Raw genomic sequence first — 20443 nt, forward strand, 5'->3', positions numbered from 1 at the left:
AAGAAATGGTAACCTTAACAGTGAAATGTGTCCAGTGACACTTCCCACTGAAGATTTTATTACCCCCTGTTCATTAGTGACATGTATGTGATCTGTCCAGTGAGTGAGTATACAAATAATATTTACACTCCCATGGAAAGATTTAAATCACAACTAGAAAAAGGCCTGCTCAGAGATTTAGTCAAGGACCCAGGCTAGTCTCAGAAATCACTTCTTAAACCTTTCAATTACAACTTGGTTGTAAATTTTCCAAGGTATTTTTCTGCTTAGGGAACGCAACCACAGTATATTTACCCACTGTCTATTACACCTCAAACCCTCTCCACTTACCAACACCCCAAACATATACAGTATGTCTTCTTTTTATTCTTCATTATCTGTTATTTTTTTCAGCTGACTCCATTTGTCAACGTTAAATAACTTCCATCACAGGCATAAATTTTACAGTCACAGAAGCTAAAGGTACAAATATAAACCTCCCTTTATTTCTTCAAAACTGACTTCAGTCACAAGCCTCCATTTCCACAGATGGGAGAATACCTAACTTTGTCAATTTAAAGAAAACTCAGACATTTCTGGGTTTTCTCAGTTTCTTTGGATAAATACACTGCTTCTTATTTCCTTCTGTTCTTTCCATCAATCCTCTCAGTGTGGGATAGATGATCATAACTATAAGCTAGGGGCAGCACATACTGCAGAGAAGAGGGAGCTCAGCCTAGAAGAGAAGATAGTAGAATAGTCCAGTAAAGGCTCAATCACAAGATCAATGAGAGTGATAGGGGAGAAGAGTGAATATAAAAAAGCACAAAGGGAGCAGATAGAACAAAAACTCAGCCACAAGGGGCCAGAGACAGCTTCTGAGAGGAAGCGATTTTTAAATCAGGGTGAGTAGGAGTTAACTGGTTTGAGAAGATGGGGAAGGAAGTCACAGGAACCATTGATTAAAGTGTGGAATCCGGGAAACTGTGATATGCTTGGGAAAGGCAAGCAGCTTCCTGTGACTGGAGCACAAGGTTTGATAGAGCAGGGAAGAGATACATCTAGAGAGGTGAACAGAGGTGTACCTCAAGACAAGGAATGGGGATTGTATTCTCTAAGCCAGGAGTCGGCAAACTGGACATGAAGTCCACATTGGCCTGATGCCTGGTTTTGTAAACAGAGTTTGGTTGGACACAGTCATGCTCATCTGTTTACATAATATTCATGCTGCTTTCATACTACACCATCAGAGCCAAGGGCTTCTGATAGGTGACATACAGCCATTAGGTCCTAAAATATTTATCTTCCATTCCTTTACATAAAAGGTTTCCTGACCCTGCTACAATCCACTTGAGAAATATATGCCTCCTCTTTATTGTTTTTGCATACATCATTTTTACTCTTTTTTTTTATTGAAGCCTAATTGTTGTACAGAGACATTCAGTTCAGTTCAGTTGCTCAGTCACGTCCGACTCTTTGCGACCCCATGAACTGCAGCACGCCAGGCCTCCCTGTCCATCGCCAGCTCCCTGAGTCCACCCAAACCCATGCCCATCGAGTCGATGATGCCATCCAGCCATCTCATCCTCTGTTGTCCCCTTCTCTTCCTGCCCTCAATCTTTCCAAGCATCAGGGTCTTTTCAAATGAGTCAGCTCTTTGCATCAGGTGGCCAAAGTATTGGAGTTTCAGCTTCAACATCAGTCCTACCAATGAACACCCAGGACTGATCTCCTTTAGGATGAACTGGTTGGATCTTCTTGCAGTCCAAGGGACTCTCAAGAGTCTTCTTCAACACCACAGTTCAAAAGCATCAATTCTTCTGCACTCAGCTTTCTTTATAGTCCAACTCTCACATCCATACATGACCACTGGAAAAACCATAGCCTTGACTAGATGGACCTATGTTGGCAAAGTAATGTCTCTGCTTTTTAATATGCTATCTAGGTTGGTCATAACTTTCCTTCCAAGGAGTAAGCATCTTTTAATTTCATGGCTGCAATCACCATCTGCAGTGATTTTGGAGCCCAAGAAAATAAAGTCAGCCACTGTTTCCACTGTTTCCCCATCTATCTGCCATGAAGTGATGGGACCAGATGCCATGATCTTAGTTTTCTGAATGTTGAGCTTTAAGCCAACTTTTTCACTCTCCTCTTTCACTTTCATCAAGAGGCTCTTTAGTTCTTCTTCACTTTCTGCCATAAGGGTGGTGTCATCTGCATATCTGAGGTTATTGATATTTCTCCTGGCAATCTAGATTCCAGCTTGTGCTTCATCCAGCCCAGCGTTTCTCATGATTTACTCTGCATATAAGTTAAATAAGCAGGGTGACAACATACAGCCTTGACGTACTCCTTTTCCTATTTGGAACCAGTCTGTTGTTCCATGTCCAGTTCTAACTGTTGCTTCCTGTCCTGCATACAGGTTTCTCGAGAGGCAGGTCAGGCGGTCTGGTATTCCCATCTCTTTCAGAATTTTCCACAGTTTATGGAGATCCACACAGTCAAAGGCTTTGGCATAGTCAATAAAGCAGAAATAGATGTTTTTCTGGAACTCTCTTGCTTTTTCGATGATCCAGCGGATGTTGGCAATTTGATCTCTGGTTTCTCTGCCTTTTCTAAAACCAGCTTGAACATCTGGAAGTGCACGGTTCACGTATTGCTGAAGCTTGGCTTTGAGAATTTTAAGCATTACTTTACTAGCGTGTGAGGTGAGTGCAATTGTGCAGTAGTTTGAGCATTCTTTACTTTGCCAACAAAGGTCTGTCTCGTCAAGGCTGTGGTTTTTCCAGTAGTCATGTATGGATGTGAGAGTTGGACTATAAAGAAAGCTGAGCACTGACGAATTGATGTTTTTGAACTGTGGTGTTGGAGAAGACTCTTGAGAGTCCATTGGACTGCAAGGAGATCCAGCCAGTCCATCCTAAAGGAGATCAGTCCTGAGTGTTCATTGGAAGGACTGATGTTGAAGCTGAAACTCCAATACTTTGGCCACCTGTTGCGAAGAGCTAACTCATTTGAAAAGACCCTGATGCTGGGAAAGATTTAAGGCAGGAGGAGAAGGTGCTTCACAATTCTGAAACTCCATTTAATGTTATTATAAAATATTGACTATATTCTCATATTGTACAATATATTCTTGTAGTTTATTTTATACCTAATAGTTTGTACCTCTTACACCCTTACTCCTTTACTGCACCTCCCTCCCCCCACTGGTAGCCACTAGTTTGTTCTATGAGTTTGCTTTTTTTTTATTATATTCACTAATATGTTGTATTTTTTAAATTTCCCACATAAGTGGTATCACACAGTATGTCTTTCTCTGATTGACTTAATTTCACTTAGCATAATGCCTTCCAAGGCCATCCATGTTGATGCAAATGGCAAGATTTTGTTCTTTTTATGGCTGAGCAGTATTCTATTGTGTATAGATATACCACATCTTCTTCATCCATTCATCTGTTGACGGATACTTAGGTTGCTTCCATGTCTTGGCAAATGTAAACAATGCTACTATGAACACTGGGGTACATGGATCTTTTCAAATTAGTGTTTTTGTTTTGTTTTTTGTATATATACCCAGGAGTGGAATTGCTGGATCATGCGGTAATTCTATTTTTAGTTTTCTGAGAAACCTCTATACTGTTTTCCATCATGGCTGCATTAATTTGCATTCCCACCAACCATATTTGAGAGTTCCCTTTCTCCACATTCTCGCCAAAATTCATTGTTTGTGTTCTTTTTGACAATACCCATTCTGACAGGTATGAGGTGATATCTCATGGTAGTTTTGATTTGCATTTCCCTGATGATTAGTAACGTTGATCATCTTTTCATGTGCCTGTTAGCCATCTGCATTTCCTCCTTGGAAAAATGTCTATTCAGTTCTTCTACCATTTTTTAATTGGGTTATTTTTTGCTGTTGAGTTGTTTGAGTTGCTTTTATGTGTTAGATATTAATCCCATATCTGTCATTCCGTTTGCAAATATTTTTTCCCATTCGGTAGGTTGTCTTCATTTTGTTGACTGTTTCCTTTGGTGTATGTACCTTCTTTAAAAAACTTCTCAAAGACCTGAAGTGCCACTCAGATATCTTCAGTGTATTGATACTTATATTTGTGCAAACCTAAAACCAGCTGTAAGCATTTCATACTTACTGCTCTTACATAACTATACAAATTTGCATATTAAATTTAAGCAAAACTGACATTCAAATGAATTTTATTAATTCAATATGACAGATAACATCTTTAATATGAAAACAAATTTCCACTCCTCACATGGGACTGGCTGCTGAGTACCGGTTCTTTTGAATTTAGCAACTTAAATTACTTGGACCACATGATGGTCTTCCATACTTAAACTAGGATAAACCTTTGTTAATATAACAAAAGACAGTGACTTCACTGAATTTCATCTGTCCCAAATGCTTCATTTTGGGACAAAGTCCCTCTGCTTTCTTTTTTGTGTTGGCTGTTGATAATTATAGTAATGCTCATTGGTACAATAAAAACATAAATACACACGCAGGCACTAAAATCTATTGGCAGTACTCAGTTCTAAGACAGCCATTCAGGTGATCCACAATTGCTTATATTTTTTCAATGTCATCTAGATAAAATCAAAGTAATTTTTAAAATAGCACAGAGAGCTACAGATTCTGGAGTATATGGAAGGCTAATGAAGAAATCCAACAGATATTTATTGTGGCAACAATATAGCTAAAAGCAGCTAGTCTGAACTAGATGACCCCAAGAGGTGGTAGTGGGTTAGAGAAAAGAGGGCAAAGAGGAGAATTTTCAGTACCCTATCTGGACAAGACTCTAACATCAAATGGTTGTGGGGAGAAAGGAATGCGAGAGAGGATACAGGAATGATTTTCAGGTTCCTGGCCTGGACATGGACATTCATCAAGATGAACAAACACAGAAGAGGTAGAATTTTGTGAAGAAAAGACAATGAGTTCAACTTGGGCATGTTGAAATTAAGGCACTGTGAAACTAAGTCTTTTTCCTAAATGGAGTTAGGTATATCAGAATACGGAGAAGGCAATGGCAACTCCATTACTCTTGCCTGGAGAATCCCATGGACGGAGGAGCCTGGTAGGCTGCAGTCCATGGGGTTGTTAAGAGTTGGACACAACTGAGAGACTTCACTTTCACTTTTCACTTTCATGCACTGGAGAAGGAAATGGCAACCCATTCCAGTGTTCTTGCCTGGAGAATCCCAGGTACAGCGGAGCCTGGTGGGCTGCCGTCTATGGGGTCGCTCATAGTCGAACACGACTGAAGCGATTTAGCAGCAGCAGCAGCAGCATATCAGACTACACAGTCATGAGCGAGGACTGGCTCAGACTAAAAGATCTGGTAGCTAGAAATAAGTGGCTGCTGAAGTATTTATATAGTTGTGCTGTACCACACATACAGAAGTAGAGAGTGAGAGCAGAGAAAAGCACTAAAAGATGCTCAATAAGGAATTATCTATTAGAGGCAATTGTATAAATAACCACACGTATGCATCCACAAACATTATCAATTCAGGATGATCTAGGCTGACGGAGGGAAACTATAATATGCATAATATGAACTGCCAACACAAAAATCACTATGTCTTTGGGTGGGTAAACAGAAGACAGAAGAGTTTGCAAAAGATTTACTTTTGTTTGCTGAAAGTTGGTTTCGTCTTCCAGAAGGCACATTAACTTAAATAAAAGGGCAAAACAGTATGGAATGTGGCAGTCACTGCTAGTTACCCACTCAGCATCATTCCCCGCTTCTTTCCTAACAGATCCTTAATTTTTCTCAGGGTTTTAGTGTGCCCAGGGGAGAATTGCATTCCCCACCTTGCTTTGCACCTATGAATGGCCAAGTGACACTGTTCAGGTGAGTGAAATGTAAGTAAACGTCAGCAGGTGAAACTTCTGGGAAGGTGTTTTGAATCTATTTAAAAGGTAAATAGATTTGGCTGCCTATATGCTTTGTTCTTACCCTTGTCCTGCTTGGAAAGATCTTGTTCAAGGTGGAGTAACCATGTTGGGACCTTGAGGCCCCAAGAACAAGGTAAGGATCACTAAGCAGAGATACAGGATGATCCTGGGGGCTTCACGGAGCCCCAGTATCAGCTCTAGACTTCCTACTTCCACGTGGAAGTAAGAATAATAAAACCTCTAATTTTTGTCACCATTTTTGATTTCTTGAGGTCTACTGTAATTTCTCTCTACCCAGAAGCCCTTTTTGAAAATGGTCTTAGGTAAAATCTCTTCTTAAACAGCCTGTAAGTTAATACAATACCCAGGGGGAAAAAATGAAGAGTTGATTTTTTAGATACATAGATACAATAGGAAGACTGTCAACCCGCTATTGGGTTACATAAAGTAAGGGGAAATGGGGGTGGGCAGCCAGGCCACGTTAAATAGTTTCCATCTAAGACTGTGTCTATCAAATCACAAAATTCTAACACCCTCCACACTATGTTTTTATTTTTGGTTTGCATTTTCCCCTCATCCTTAGCATGGTGGAAGGGGGAAAAAAAGAACATAAATATGAATACTATTTCTTACTAACATTCAATGGCTTCTCATTGTCCACTCAACTTAAGAATGTGTAAGACAGTGCCCTGGTTGCTCAAATGGTAAAAAATCCACCTACAGTGAAGGAGACCTGGGTTTGATTCCTGGGCCAGTAAGATTCCCTGGAGAAGGGAATGGCAATCCACTCTATTATCCTTGCCTGGAGAATTCCATTGACAGAGGTGCCTGGCAGGCTACAGCCCATGGGGTTGCAAAGAGTTGGATACGACTGAGCAACTAATACACATACACAAGATAGGGGGAAGTTGCTATATAACAGCAACTCAGCCTGGTTCTCTGTGGTACCCTAGAGGGGTGTGATGGGGACTGGGAGGGAGATTCAAGAGGGAGGGGATATATGTATATTTATGGCTGATTCACACCGTTGTATAGCAGAAACCAACACAACATTATAAAGCAATTATCCTCCAATATAAAAATTGTTTTTAATTTAAATAAATTTTAAAAAACAATATGTAAGATAATTTATTAAACTATTAATCTGTATGACCAGTATTTTCCTCCTCTATTCTAAGCAAGTAGAAAGGTTAACTGTTGGTGTACTTCAGGGGAGTTTTGTGGTAAAAGCCTAAAGGTAAACTCATTACTACTCCTGCCTGCTGTGTGTCTTCGGGAGCTTGATTCCTCAAGCGTACTAAGCTGGGGGAGGGAGGCAGAAGCAGGTGCAGCAAATGAGAGAACAGACAGGACCGTGTACCAGAAAAGTACGATGGTGTCCACAAACAGTGGGTACCCCCTCATACTCCTGATAGTACCTGGATGAGAGGACAGGGTCTCCAAGGGGCATGACTGTGTGGTGGAATGAAGGAGGCTGTACCCTGGATGACAGGGTTCCCACATAAAGAAATATTCCTGCAGCCCCTAAAGAGGACAGAAAGAGAACCAATGCCATTTCAGCATCTGTGACACCTTTGACAAGAGGACTAGGATGATGAGCCAAAACGTGGGGGCAGTTCCTTTGTTATTCGAGGAACCACAAAAGTTTCTGAGATACTGAGGGAAGGAAAGAGAATCCCCAACGAGAAGATGGAAGTTACTTCCGGTGAGGTGAGGTAAAGGCTCGGAGGAGTATTGTGCACACTCCATCTTTGATTTAGGAGTTATTCCTACCGCCAGTACCAATTCCTTCTACTGGTGTCTCAGCCTCAACAGCACAGTCTCCTTGAACTGGTAGCCCCAGACACTGGCTTTTCTTCTCCTGTGTGAATCCTGTGCTCACTAGGCTTTCCTGACTCCAGTTTTGCTCAGATTTTCTGCCCTTGACCAAAATGCATTTACTGGTTTAGTAAATGAGTGTCCAGATTTTTCTATCCTCACTTTCCTTTCACAAAACCCTCTTTGATCCTGAAATCGTAAGTCATAATTTCTTCCTTTTCATGTCCAAATTACTGACTTCTTCTCTTCTTGGGGCATTCACCTGGCACCGCCTTGTGCTACAATCTCCTATCTGCTCTCTCATTACACACACCTTTTAAAAAATGTGTGGAACATCTACTGTGTACTCCGAGGACAGTGACTGTTTCCCAAATACCTAGCATAGTACCATATTACCAGCAAATACTTTGTGAGGGCCTGCTATGTCCCAGCCCTGAAACAGTACAATAAACAGAACATAAAGCCTGTCCCTGAGATTCTTCAAGTCTGAGTATCATGCATGGTCAAAGGCTCACAGGTGTGAACATAATAAATCTGCAATGAGTACTTTTTGATACTATTTCTTAGGATTTTAAAGCCGCATCCAGCTACTCAGAGGAAATTTTAGCAAAAGGGATAAGATAATTTTGTTGGGGAGATAATTTTCAATACTTCAGAATATGCCTATAATACCTGAGTAGTGGCTGGGGAGGTGGTAACCACTGCACTTACTAGAAATATAAAATAGTAATAAAAGCTTCCAAGTGTGCTTTAATCAGTTCCATTTTGAGACTAGATAGCTTTTATTTTCAAGATGAATGTGCAAATAAAAATATTATTCTTGAAATATTTGAAATGCATGAAAAATGCTGAGATGAAGGAACTCTTGTCCAAAAGCTACTTGCTCTTCTCAGGGCTTGTTTCCGTAGCCTTTCATTCTTTTCTGCTGTCACTGCTGCTCTGGAATTTGCAGTTATGTGTAATAAGACTCCATCACAAATGTTTGTGGGTAAGTCAAGAAATGTTCACTGGGGATCTTGGCACAGGCTGCTTCAGAGACTCAACCCCTGGTCTCCCTTCCCACGCTCCTCATCCTGTGCTCCGGCTCTCTTTCTCCTTGCCAATTCTCTGTTCTGCTGACGCTACTCGCTGTTGGGGGCAAACTTTCTGTTTTCAATTTCCCGAGTATGTCACAAATTCTCTATCTTAGTCAGCTAGAGAAGGAAGGAACTCTTTCCTTTGAAAATTTTCTTTTGACTCTTTGTGACCTCATGGACCATACAGTCCACGGAATCCTTCAGGCCAGAATACTGGAGTGGGTAGCCATTCTCTTCTCCAGGGGATCTTCCCAACCCAGGGATCGAACCCAGTTCTCCCGCATTGCAGACAGATTCCTTACCAGCTGACCCACCAGGGAAGCCTGAAGGAAGGAACACTGGCCTGAAGCCCAGTCTTATTTGGTCATTTTTGTTTTCATTCAATAAGTGTATTTTTAAGCATTTTCTATGAGTCATATATTGAACTAAGCCTTAGAAATCAATGATGAACAAGACAGCAGAGTTCCTGCCTTTAGGAAGCAGACATTCCAACAGAGAAAAACAGTAAACAAGTACACAAATAATCGAGAAGGTTTTGGATAACGATAAATGCTAAGAAAGAAAGAAATGGGGTAATGTGATAGATACTACCCGAAGCAGGAAAAAGGAATATGGTTGTCAGAGAAGGCTTTCCTGATATTTAAGCTGAGACCTGATGGATGAGAAGGTACTACAAGTTCTAAAGGACATTTCAGGCATCTTATCCTAAGATGGGCTTTCCTCGCAGCTCAGATGGTAAAGAATCTGTCTGCAATGCAGGAGACCTGGGTTTGATCCCTGGGTCGGGAAGATCCCTTGGGGAATGAAATGGCAACCCACTCCAGTATTCCTGCCTGGAGAATCCCATGGACAGAGGAGCCTGGTGGGCTACAGTCAATGGGGTCATGAAGAGTCGGACACGACTTAGCGACTAATACCACCAAAACCATCCTAAGATGAGTAAGAGCTCAATATGTCTAAGGCACAGAAGACCAGTGTGGCCAGAGACAGCCAGCAGGCTAGAGAGGGACCCTCTGTGAGTTCAGTAGAAAAGGATTAGCTCATGGAGGGCCCAGGAGTCACATGAGGAGTTTATATTTTAATCTACGTGTATAGGAAGTATTTGATGTGCAGAGGAGCGACAGATTCCATTTTTTTAAAGATTACTATGGCTACTGGGTGGAGACTGGAGGTAGGAATACTAATTAGGAGACTGCTGCCTAAATTCAGGAAAGAGAAGGGGAAGGATTTAATAGTTTAGAGTTGGAACCTGCAGGACTTAAAGATGGATCCCTTGTGTGAGGTGAGCGAGAGTCACCAAGGTGGCTCCTGGATGTTTGGCTTGAAGACTTTCGTTGATGAGGATGCCACTTACTGAGATGGGAAAGCATTCCAAGCCTGTCTTGCCTGACCCTGGTCAATTTGGTCTCCAACTTTGACATGAAGATACTGAAAGAGGCAGAGTAGATGGCCTCAGATACTTCTTCAGCACTGAAACAGCATAGCACTATTGGACAATTGGGATATGATATGCCTTCCTATTAAGAGAATAACACAAGCTTTGGAACAACAGAGGCCAGAAGCTCCATAAAGCTCCCACAAACCCCATAAAGTTACGTGACTTTGGTCAAAAAAAATGCTCTGTGCCTCATTCTCCTCATCTGAAAAATGGCATCATAAAACTACCTTGCTCACCAGACTGCTGGGAGGGATAACTAATACAATTACCTAAGACTCCTAGAATATAATCAGTTCAGTTCAGTCACTCAGTCGTGTCTGACTCTTTGCAACCCCATGAATCACAGCACGCCAGGCCTCCCTGTCCATCACCAACTCCCGGAGTCTACCCAAACCCATGGCCATCGAGTCAGTGATGCCATCCAGCCATCTCATCCTCTGTCGTCCCCTTCTCCTCCCGCCCTCAATCCTCCCCGGCATTAGGATCTTTTCCAATGAGTCAACTCTTCGCATGAGGTGGCCAAAGTATTGGAGTTTCAGCTTCAACATCAGTCCTTCCAATGAACACCTAGGACTGATCTCCTTTAGGATGGACTGGTTGGATCTCCTTGCAGTGCAAGGGACTCTCAAGAGTCTTCTCCAACACCACAGTTCAAAAGCATCAATTCTTCGGTGCTCAGCTTTCTTCATCGTCCAACTCTCACATCCATACGTGACTAATGGAAAAACCATAGCCTTGACTAGACGGACTTTGTTGGCAAAGTAACGTCTCTGCTTTTAAATATGCTGTCTAGGGTGGTCATAACCTTCCTTCCAAGGAGTAAGCGTTTTTTTAATTTCATGGCTGCAATCACCATCTGTAGTGATTCTGGAGCCCCAAAAAATAAAGTCTGACACTGTTTCCACTGTTTCCCAATCTACTTCCCATGAAGTGATGGGACTAGATGCCATGATCTTAGTTTTCTGAATGTTGAGCTTTAAGCCAACTTTTTCACTCTCCTCTTTCACTTTCATCAAGAGGCTCTTCAATTCTTCTTCACTTTCTGCCATAAGGGTGGTGTCATCTGCATATCTGAGGTTATTGATATTTCTCCCGGCAATCTGGATTCCAGCTTGTGTTTCTTCCAGCCCAGTGTTTCTCATGATGTACTCTGCATATAAGTTAAATAAGTAGGGTGATGATATACAGCCTTGACGTATTCCTTTTCCTATTTGGAACCAGTGTGTTGTTTCATGTCCATTTCTAACTGTTGCTTCTTGACCTGCATACAGGTTTCTCAAGAGACAGGTCAGATGGTCTGGTATTCCCATCTCTTTCAGAATTTTCCACAGTTTATTGTGATCCACACAGTCAAAGGCTTTGGCATAGTCAATAAAGCAGAAATAAATGTTTTTCTGGAACTCTCTTGCTTTTTCGATGATCCAGTGGATGTTGGCAATTTGATCTCTGGTTTCTCTGCCTTTTCTAAAACCAGCTGGAACATCTGGAAGTTCACGGTTCACGTATTGCTGAAGCCTGGCTTGGAGAATTTTCAGCATTACTTTACTAGCGTGTGAGATGAGTGCAATTAGAATATAATGGTGCTCAGTTAATTGCACATCCTCCTTTCCTTACAGACTTACAACTTGTCCCTTCTCTCCTTTCTTCCAGGTCACTTTGTAAACGTCTTGACTGGATGATTTCTCTTCTTTCTGGTGATAAACTAATTCCAAGATTGGGGATGCCCAGAGGAGAACTTCACCTGAGCCCTTCCCTGAGGCAGTCACTCACCCTTGACCTCTCTGCCTGACCACCTGGAAGCTGAGTGCTGATGAGGGAGGCACCTCATCCAGCTCCAAGCCTCTGGACTCCAAGTTGTCCACACTGGAGTTTCACCATTCCAGCTTAACTTTGGCTTATTCACCTCTCCCTGCCTTCAAGCTCCACTCTGCTTCCTAATAAACAGGAAGAACTTCAAGAACTGGGTGGGTCAGGAGAAAAGGTGATGGAAGGCTTCAGGCTGCTGGTGAAAGAGATCCCATACCCTGAAATTCCACCAACATGCCTTTTTGTTGCTGATGGCCATAGTACTCAACCCTTGGGAAACAAGATGGGCACACTGCAAGAAGGGATATGATGGTCTTATCTGATCCCCACGTCATGTTTTTAATGAACAAAAACCAAAATTTTAACCACAATAAAAACTCACTCATAAATGATCATCATCATTTTTTTTTTTCTTTTTTGCTTGCATCGCAAGGCTTGTGGGATCTTCGTTCCCTGATCAGGGATTGAACCTAGCCCCTCAGCCATAAAAGCCCAAAGTCTTAACCACTGGACACCTGGGGAATTCCCACACTCAGTTTTAAATTTATGCCTCTATTTTTCACTTATCACATTCGCTCACTTTTCCTTTCAGGAAGAAGCCTGTAAAATTGAATTCCCCGAGAGTCAGGCAAAAAAGAAGTTTTTCTAAGGTTTCTTGCTGACCAGACAGAAACCCAAGTTATACCTGTAGTGTCTGCTGCGGCAGCTAGAGGGCAGAGCAACTCTCTCTCCCCTCCGGCAGCCGAGCTCATTTCCTCCCATCCCCCCTTCCGGCTAATGGCACTGGGGGAAGAGACACAATGGAGGGAAGCATGCGCACACACCGCAGGAGCAGTGGGGGAACTGACTTGAAAAACACAAGCAGTTCACAGATCGCCTATGTTGGTCCTGCTTCCTCCTCGCTCACACAGCATTAGCTGCTTTCAAACGGACCCAACTCATTCTTCATATTCCCTCAGCCTCTTTCTACATCCCCTCCCTACATCCAATTCTTCAAATTCTTCAAACGTGAGCTCATCTCAGCCTCACCCTTGTCTGCTCACACACACACTCACTCAGCACCTCCCTGAATATTCTGAGAGACCTGCAACTCTTTGTTCCTCTCTAGCTCAGTGCTGGCCCCAGGGCCTGTGACCCTGACTGGGAGAGGTGACTGTACTCTTGTGAAGTCTGGGCGTGTGACAAAGAGCAGACCACGTGGCAGGGCCTAATTCCAGAGCCAAGGCTGCTACAGGCACGCCCAGCCCCACAGGTGGGGAGGGCGTAACAGGTGAGTGACCTAGCCAGTGACGGCTGGCAGACAGTGAGAAGGCTGAACGCATGAACGCATGAGTACCCTAGATGCCATCACAGGTCACAGAAGAAACAGGAGCAGCTGGTTTTTGTGGGCAGGGTCAGGCGCTGAGCTGGAGCAGTGGTAAGGGAAGCCACAATAGCATTGTCTTACATGCACAGAGAGCTTTCTGCTTTTCAAACTCAGGCACAAAGACTCTGGTATATCTATTACTTCGTGTGAGGAGGGCATGTATTACAATCCCCTCCTTATAGGCGAGAAAATAGCTCATATGAAGGTTAAGCTGCCTGTTCCAATCAGACAGACATTCATAACAGCTCGGCTAGAATCCATGGCTAGGCTGAGCACGTTACCCGAAACATCACTGACCTGTATAAAATCACATATCAAAAGCACACTTATCATGTGGGACAGCATCCCTGACAGGGGTTAGCGAGGTGAAGGTCAGTCTTCTCACCATTTCAAATACTTGAGACCCCTACACCAAGGTCCTTTAACATGTTCAGGTACTCCACGGGAGGGATGAGGGACGTGATCACAGCCAAGGCCCAGAAGAAAGAAAAGGTGGTAAAATGAGAGGGCTTCACCACCCTCCCCTACACAGGACCCGCTGGGCACCAAGCTCTTGTGAGATGTTTGAAAGCTCAGGATGGTCTCATTCCCTTTCCCTCCTCCTTCTAGAATAGAAAGCTCTTATTGCCAGAATATTCTAACTACAAGAGCTCATGGTGAGGATACTGCAGCTATATCCACTAGAGATTTTTGTTTGCAGGAAGCTTTTTCATTGGCAACTCAAAGACGGAACATTTTAATAGGCTTCTCTACCTCCCCCCTATAATTTAAGGAAGAGAAAGGAAAGATTAAAAATGAAAGATACCTTAGCGGTAATCTATAGGTTGGAACAAGACACTGGTGTTTTAGTTTTGCTTTTAAATTGATTCTCCTTTTCTGAAGCATTTCTTTCAAAAAATGAGTGGGCGTGAAGATGAGGTACTACATATTCTGTATCTTTATATCCACTCTACTAGATTTTGACACAACGTTTTGACTCCTTTTTGAATTTCTCTGTGACCTAAATCAAGTGACCTTGTTTCAGGTTGTACATTAGTAAAAATTAAATTGTAACTTCCCTTGGTGGCATCAGTGATTCAACGGACATGAGTTTGAGCAAACTCCGGAAGATGGTGAAAGACAGGGAAGCTTGGTGTGCTGCAGTCCAGGGGGTCGCAGAGAGTCGGACATGACTGAGCAACTGAACAACAACTTCCATCTACATTCCACATGTTATGTGAGTTGATGAAGCAACTACAGTAAAACCATATTTACAAAATGGATAAAACTAGCATATGATATCAATACTTAGGTATCTTTGGGACTTTCTGAAACTATATGTGAGAGTCTGTTCATTTTTCTTTTAATTAGGGATTAATTTCATTTTACTTAAATAACTTGAATGCAGAGAGCCAAAGTGAAAGTAAGTGAAAGTTGTTCAGTTGTGTTTGACTCATTGCAACCCCATGGACTATACAGTCCATGGAATTCTCTACGCCAGAATACTGGAGTGGGTAGTCTTTCCCTTCTCCTGGGGAACTTCCCAACCCAGGGATCAAATCTTCCTCATTGCAGGTGGGTTCTTAACCTGCTGAGCCACCAGGGAAGCCAAAGAATACTGGAATGGGTAGCCTATCCCTTTTCCAGCAGATCTTCCCAACCCAGGAATCGAACTGAGATCTCCTGCATTGCAGGCGGATTCTTTACCAACTGAGCTATCAGGGAAGCCCTGCAGGAAACCAAAGTACATGCTAAAGATGATGTGAGTCACAAAGCTTGTTCCCAGGTCAGGATCACATTTCTTCTTTTCCCTGAAGAAATGTGTCATCTGAGAAGACATCCAAGTAATTGCTTGCTGAGCTCTTGAATATACATATTCTTATGAAGACTTATGCTTTAAGATGGCATACCCAGCACATATTCTTACTTCTACTCTTTCACAAAGTCACAGGACAATTATGGTAAAGAAATACAGCAGGAATAGTCATGACACCATCGTGATCAGGAGGAAGAATATCAGTGAGAAACTTAAGTTGATACATTTCTTGGCAATAAGAAAAAGGATGGGACCATATTGTTGGATCAATCAAAGTGAAGGAAGCTAAGACCTAGAATGCATTAGGAAGAAGTTTTCAGTAGAGACAGAAGCCATTCTTTAGGGCAGAGTCATAAGGGACCATAAATGTATAAATGATGAGAAACAACAGCAGAAATAGGATGCAAAGCAGTCATCAGTATAATTAATTAAAGTGCTGTTATGAAATATCTGGTACAGGTAGCCTCTCCCACCCCACTCCCATCCCCGTGCATCAAAGCAATTATATATAGGCTGTGGAACCTGAGAAGCAGAACTGCTGCCTTCCTACTCCACACCCTCATACCCTAAAGGAAAATCATCCTGTCAGCATGTCCTGCCCACAGAGTTCACAGACAGACCCCTGGGCTCTGATGGTCAGTAGGGATCCTTTTAAGAGAACAGGACCCATGCAGCAGCAGGGAAATGCGTAACAGTAATCTGTAGTATTGATCTCTAATACTCAAAGAAATCCATGCCAAAATGAGAAATTTGAGTAGGATGCCAAGGGAACTTTTGGGGTTGATGAAACTATTCTCTACCCTGAGTACGGTGGTGGTAACGTTAAGTGTATGTACGTATCAAAACCCATCAAACCGAACATCTCTAGAGAGTGTCTTTTACTGTATATGAATTGTGCCCCAATAAACCTGGACTTAAACAAAATAGCACAAACCACAAAAGGAAAGATGCCTACAGTTGTGACATCTGACCTGGTCTGTAGCGATCCTGAGAGTCTGTCTCCTGGTGTGCCAGCACGGAGGAGTGGCAGTGGGAAGGCTGGCTCCATCTCAGCAAAGGCAGGAAGTGGGCCTGACTGATGTAGAAGCAAGAGAGAGAGAAAGTCCTGTGTACACTGAGGACACACTGAGCACCAAACATACTGAGATCCCTTATTTTATTCAATTTACAACACAGTGAATTCACAACTACTAGGGAAACGTCCCTCACCACCCTGGGTAGGACTGGTTGGGGGCATCTTAAGTCAGCTGGGAACACCTAGATAGGTACTCAATAATGTGAACTAAAGGTCACAGAAACAAAAATAAAAGAAGCTTCTTATGAAAAAGGAACCATCAAAAAACAAGAAAGGGTTACTGGAAATTTAAAATATGGTTGCTAAAACTTTTTACATGTAATAGAAGGGCTGAAAAATAAAATAAAGGACATCTACTAAAATGTTGATCAGAAAAGAAAGAAACCAAAAGTTGAAGTCATAGAGGATCATTATAAGAACTCCTACACTCTGCTAGCCAAACTTCCAGAAAGAGAGAACTGAAAAAATGCAAAGGAGAAAATGATTAAAGAAACACTAGCTGACGAATAGATAAACAAAATGTGGCTTATACATATAATGAAATATTATCCAGCCATAAAAAGAAATATTGATATATGCTACAACACGGATGATTCTTAAAAGCATTATGCCAAGTGAAAGAAACAAGACACAAAAAGCCATATGATTCCATTTATATGAAATGCCTAGAATAGACAAAGCCATAGAGACAGAAAGTGGATTAGTGGTTGCCAGGGACCAAAGGAAGAGAGGAGTGGAGAATGACTAATAATGATTTTGAGGTTTCTTTTGGGGATGATGTAAATGTTCTGAAACTAGACAGTGGTTATGGGTGCACAACTTGGTGAACACATAAAAAAAGTATTAATGGTATTTGCTCCTTGAACAAAACATTACATTTTACAGCATATGAATTAGATGTTAATTCCCAAGAAATGGTAGAAAAAATTCTCAGAACAATGACAACAAAAACACAAAACAACAACAACAGACATAAGACTTAAGACCGTGTATCAACTAGAGTAAATATTTAGATGCTTATTTCCAAATCCATCCCTCTGGAATTGAACACCAAAGAAAAAGAAAAAGGGACCTAAACAGAATCAATTTTTACAGGAAAATTGATATAAAACTGCATCAAACTTCTCATCTGCAAAACACTAGAAGACAGTGGAACCATGCCTTTTCATAGTTCTGCAGGAATATGTTACTGGCCAAATTAGAACAGGAAGTCAGACATCGATGAGAATAATATCTGCTAAGAAAGTACTTTCCATTTAACCAACAACATGATGAAGAAGTTAGTATCTGTCATATAATGCAAACATTTTTGTTTCTACTCTCCACAAGAAAAAAGTAAGGCAATTAGCAACACAGGGTGAAAAAAAAAAGTGTTAAAAAAAAAACCAATGTTCATATATGAACAAAAGTGTGGCATGATTTTGAAGAATCTGAGTGTGAAGGGGCAGCAGCCGGGAGGAGCTACCCCACATCCAAGGTAAGGAGCAGCGGCTGTGCTTTGCTGGAGCAGCCATGAAGAGATACCCACATCCAAGGTAAGAGAAAACCAAGTAAGACGGTAGGCACTGAGAGAGGGCATCAGAGGGCAGACAGACTGAAACCACAATCACAGACAACTAGCCAATCTGATCACATGGACCACAGCCTTGTCTAACTCAATGAAACTAAGCCATGCCCTGTGGGGCCACACAAGATGGACGAGTCATGGTGGAGAGGTCTGACAGAATGTGGTCCACTGGAGAAGGGAATGGCAAACCACTTCAGTATTCTTGCCTTGAGAACCCCATGAACAGTATGAAAAGGCAAAAAGATAGGACACTGAAAGATGAACTCCCCAGGTCAGTAGGTGCCCAATATGCTACTGGAGATCAGTGGAAAAATAACTACAGAAAAAGGAAGGGATGGAGCCAAAACAAAAACCACACCCAGTTGTGGATGGGACTGGTGATAGAAGCAAGGTTCAATGCTGTAAAGAGCAATATTGCATAGGAATCTGGAATGTTAGATCCATGAATCAGGGCAAATTTGAAGAGATCAAAAAGGAGATGGCAAGAGTGAACGTCAACATTCTAGGAATCAGCGAACTAAGATGGACTGGAATGGGTGAATTTAACTCAGATGACCATTATATCTACTACTATGGGCAGGAATCCCTTAGAAGAAATGGAGTAGCCATCATGGTCAACAAAAGAGTCTGAAATGCAGTACTTGGATGCAATCTCAAAAACGACAGAATGGTCTCTGTTCGTTTCCAAGGCAAACCATTCAATATCACGGTAATCCAAGTCTATGCCCCGACCAGTAACGCTGAAGAAGGTGAGGTTGAATGGTTCTATGAAGACCTACAAGACCTTCTAGAACTAACACCCCAAAAAGATGTCCTTTTCATTATAGGGGACTGGAGTGCAAAAGTAGGAAGTCAAACAAGCAATAAATGCTGGAGAGGGTGTGGAGAAAAGGGAACCATCTTACACTGTTGGTAGGAATGCAAACTAGTACAGCCACTATGGAGAACAGTGTAGAGATGCCTCAAGAAACTGGAAATAGAACTGCCATATGACCCAGCAATCCCACTGCTGGGCATACACACTGAGGAAACCAAAATTGAAAGAGACACATGTACCCCAATGTTCATCGCAGCACTGTTTATAATAGCCAGGACATGGAAGCAGCCTAGATGCCCATCAGCAGACGAATGGATAAGGAAGCTGTGGTACATATACACAATGGAATATTACTCAGCCATTAAAAAGAATACATTCAAATCAGTTCTAATCAGGTGGATGAAACTGGAGCCTATTATACAGAGTGAAGTAAGCCAGAAAGAAAAACACCAATACAGTATACTAACACATATATATATGGTATTTAGTTAATCGGTAAAGATAACCCTGCATGCGAGACATCAAAAGAGACACAGACAAATAGAACAGTATTATGGACTCTATGGGAGAGGGCGAGGGTGGGATGATATGGGAGAATGGCACTGAAGCATGTAAATTATCGTATGTGAGACGAATCGCCAGTCCAGGTTCGACGCATGATACAGGGTGCTCGGGGCTGGTGCACCAGGATGACCCAGAGGGATGGGATGGGGAGGGAGGTGGGAGGGGGGTTCTGGAAGGGGAACACATGTACACCCATGGTGGATTCATGTCAATGTATGGCAAAACAAATACAATATTGTAAACTTAAAAAATAGATAAATAAACTAAAATGAAAAAAAATAAAAAAAAAAGTAGGAAGTCAGGAAACACCTGGAGTAACAGGCAAATTTGGCCTTGGAGTACAGAATGAAGCAGGTCAAAGGCTAATACAGTTTTGCCAAGAGAATGCACCGGTCATAGCAAACACCCTCTTCCAACAACGCAAGAGAAGACTCCACACATGGACATCACCAGATGGTCAGCACTGTAATCTGATTGATTATATTCTTTGCAGCCAAAGATGGAGAAGCTCTGTACAGTCAGCAAAAACACGACCAGGAGCTGACTGTGGCTCAGATCATGAGCTCCTTATTGCCAAATTAAGACTTAAATTGAAGAAAGTAGGGAAAACCAGTAATCCATTCAGGTATGACCTAAATCAAATCCCTTATGATTATACAGTGGAAGTGAAAAATAGATTTAAGGGACTAGATCTGATAGACAGAGTGTCTGATGAACTATGGACGGAGGTTCATGACATTGTACAGGAGACAGGGATCAAGAACATCCTCATGGAAAAGAAATACAAAAAAGAAAAATGGCTGTCTGAGGAGGCCTTACAAATAGCTCTGAAAAGAAGAGAAGCAAAAAGCAAAGGAGAAAAGGAAAGACATTCCCATTTGAATGCAGAGTTCCAAAGAATAGCAAGGAGAGGTAAGAAAGCCTTCTTCAGCAATCAATGCAAAGAAATAGAGGAAAACAACAGAATGGGAAAGACTAGAGATCTCTTCAAGAAAATTAGAGATACCAAGAGGACATTTCATGCAAAGATGGGCTCGATAAAGGACAGAAATGGTATAGACCTAACAGAAGCAGAAGATATTAAGAAGAAGGGGAAAGAATACACAGAAGAACTGTACAAAAAAGATCTTAACGACCCAGATTATCACGATGGTGTGATCACTCACCTAGAGCCAGACATCCTGGAATGTGAAGTCAAGTGGGCCTTAGAAAGCATCAC

At 42.0% G+C, this 20443-nt stretch overlaps 1 protein-coding gene and 1 long non-coding RNA gene across 3 annotated transcripts in view; one reads left to right on the top strand and one right to left on the bottom strand.

Moving 5' to 3' along the window:
* The window catches only part of MEGF10 (multiple EGF like domains 10), a 536959-nt gene that overhangs the window by 217373 nt on the left and 299143 nt on the right, over nt 1-20443 (bottom strand). The gene's annotated exons all lie outside the window — the stretch shown is intronic.
* LOC145511238 (uncharacterized) lies at nt 8999-12429 on the top strand. Its single transcript, XR_014057684.1, has 2 exons — nt 8999-9463; nt 11885-12429. It is a non-coding gene; the product is annotated as an uncharacterized LOC145511238 (long non-coding RNA).

This window comes from Giraffa tippelskirchi, chromosome 6, assembly GCF_054371585.1.
Source record: "Giraffa tippelskirchi isolate mGirTip1 chromosome 6, T2T-mGirTip1v1.2.pri, whole genome shotgun sequence".
In the NCBI taxonomy this organism is placed as follows: domain Eukaryota; kingdom Metazoa; phylum Chordata; class Mammalia; order Artiodactyla; family Giraffidae; genus Giraffa; species Giraffa tippelskirchi.